Source organism: Ictalurus punctatus, unplaced genomic scaffold, assembly GCF_001660625.3.
Source record: "Ictalurus punctatus breed USDA103 unplaced genomic scaffold, Coco_2.0 tig00007772, whole genome shotgun sequence".
Taxonomy (NCBI): Eukaryota; Metazoa; Chordata; class Actinopteri; order Siluriformes; family Ictaluridae; genus Ictalurus; species Ictalurus punctatus.
Genome location: NW_026521145.1, coordinates 14023 through 16488, shown reverse-complemented (window position 1 = coordinate 16488; position 2466 = coordinate 14023). Strand labels below are relative to the sequence as shown.

General features: G+C 48.1%; 1 non-coding gene across 1 annotated transcript; it reads left to right on the top strand.

Moving 5' to 3' along the window:
• Positions 1-408: 408 nt before the first annotated feature.
• Positions 409-481, top strand: trnav-cac (transfer RNA valine (anticodon CAC)). The gene has a single exon. It is a non-coding gene; the product is annotated as a tRNA-Val (tRNA).
• Positions 482-2466: the final 1985 nt, after the last annotated feature.

The window sequence follows — 2466 nt, the reverse complement described above, 5'->3', positions numbered from 1 at the left end:
CGCTAACAAGAGACAGACACGGAGAGACCGCATGTTCTCACCTTTTCGCCCCTGTTCACGGGTCAAACGTGCCCTGTTGCATAATGACGTGTTTACAAACAGCAAAGAGAGCACTAAGAACTCAAGTGGGAAGCAGAAAGAGTCGTAGGAGGCCTGCAGAGAAGCCCATGGCACATTCTGTTGACCAACTCATTCTCAGGTAGGTGATTCCTTCGTTTTGTGCCAACTACCATAAAGTACCTGGAGAAGCTCCAAGCTACAACCTGTGGACGGGCCAGGAATTGGAGCCGGGTCAACTGCTTGGACTGGAGCTATGCTCACCACTATACCACCAATGCCACGCTGCACCATTCAGCTCTGGTGAACAAAGTGTACGTATGTGCACCACCAAAGTGCCACCGCACCGTGGTTTCTGTAGTGTAGTGGTTATCACGTTTGCCTCACACGCAAAAGGTCCCTGGTTCGAGACCGGGCAGAAACAAGCTAGAAATTCTGAACTTTGCTTTAATGACTGAGCGGTTGTCATCACTGTAGGATCAGGTCCTCTAGGAACAGCCAGAAAGCGAGACCTCCTTTACAGAGGAGATTTCCTTCTTTTGTAGCAAAGCAGTTAATATTTGCTTACCAAATGAAAGGGAGTCTCTGGTTTTCCCCAGAAAGTGGAAGCCTGGCTCTTTCGTTGCTCAACAAGACTCTGTGCGTGACTGGAAAATTTTCCGTAAAGTACTGCTCGCCGAGTTCACCTCGAGAGGTCTGCAAGAGGTCTGCGGCCGAAAAAGGCTGGGAGCGGTTTCCCTTCCATTGAGCTTTTGTAGCAAGGCAGATAACAGCTGCTTGCAAAATCACGGGCAGTCTCTGCTTTTCCACTGAATGTGGAAGCCTGGCTCTTTCCTTCATCAAGAAGACAAGAGTAATGATGCGCTTGACTCGAGGTTGCGACTTGTAATTCCCCACCTCCAAGCGGGAAAACGCAAAGCAAACGTACCCTCAACCTGAAATTGCCATTCCTCAACCGTGGGAAGACTTCTCATCTCCCGGTTCCTTCCCTGTTCATCGAGTGACGTCGAGCCGGCATGACGGATTCAGAACTCACAAAGTGGCACTTACCTCGGTGGTTATTTGCTTTAGATCAGGGTTGTCCAGTCTTCTCCAGAATGGGCCAGTGTGGTTGCAGGTTGTCATTCTAACCAAGCAGAAGCCACACTTTAGTCTATTGAAAGCCAAGATCAGCGGAGCCAACAATTGGAATCAGGTGTGGCTCCTGCCAGATTGGAACCAAAAGCTGAAGATTGGACAACGCTGCTTAAGACCAATCAGCATATAGACATATTTGCTTATTAAATATAAAACATTGACTATATAGATGGCTGATCGCGGAAAATGGACACCTCTCATCACAGTTTGCATGCTAGCTTGTCGCTAACAAGAGACAGACACGGAGAGACCGCATGTTCTCACCTTTTCGCCCCTGTTCACGGGTCAAACGTGCCCTGTTGCATAATGACGTGTTTACAAACAGCAAAGAGAGCACTAAGAACTCAAGTGGGAAGCAGAAAGAGTCATAGGAGGCCTGCAGAGAAGCCTATGGCACATTCTGTTGACCAACTCATTCTCAGGCAGGTGATTCCTTCCTTATCCACCAACTACCATGAAATACCACGAGACGCTCCAAGTTACAATCGGTGCATTGGCCGGGAATCGAACCCAGGTCAACTGGGACCGGTTTCCCTTCCATTGAGCTTTTGTAGCAAGGCAGATAACAGCTGCTTGCAAAATCACAGGCAGTCTCTGCTTTTCCACTGAATGTGGAAGCCTGGCTCTTTCCTTCATCAAGAAGACAAGAGTAATGATGCTCTTGACTCGAGGTTGCAACTTGTAATTCCCCACCTCCAAGCGGGAAAACGCAAAGCAAACGTACCCTCAACCTGAAATTGCCATTCCTCAACCGTGGGAAGTCTTCTCATCTCCCGGTTCCTTCCCTGTTCATCGAGTGACGTCGAGCCGGCATGACGGATTCAGAACTCACAAAGTGGCACTTACCTCGGTGGTTATTTGCTTTAGATCAGGGTTGTCCAGTCTTATCCCGAATGGGCCAGTGTGGTTGCAGGTTGTCATTCTAACCAAGCAGAAGCCACACTTTAGTCTATTGAAAGCCAAGATCAGCGGAGCCAACAATTGGAATCAGGTGTGGCTCCTGCTAGATTGGAACCAAAAGCTGAAGATTGGACAACGCTGCTTAAGACCAATCAGCATATAAACATATTTGCTTATTAAATATAAAACATTGTCTATATAGATGGCTGATCGCGGAAAATGGACACCTCTCATCACAGTTTGCATGCTAGCTTGTCGCTAACAAGAGACAGACACGGAGAGACCGCATGTTCTCACCTTTTCGCCCCTGTTCACGGGTCAAACGTGCCCTGTTGCATAATGACGTGTTTACAAACAGCAAAGAGAGCACTA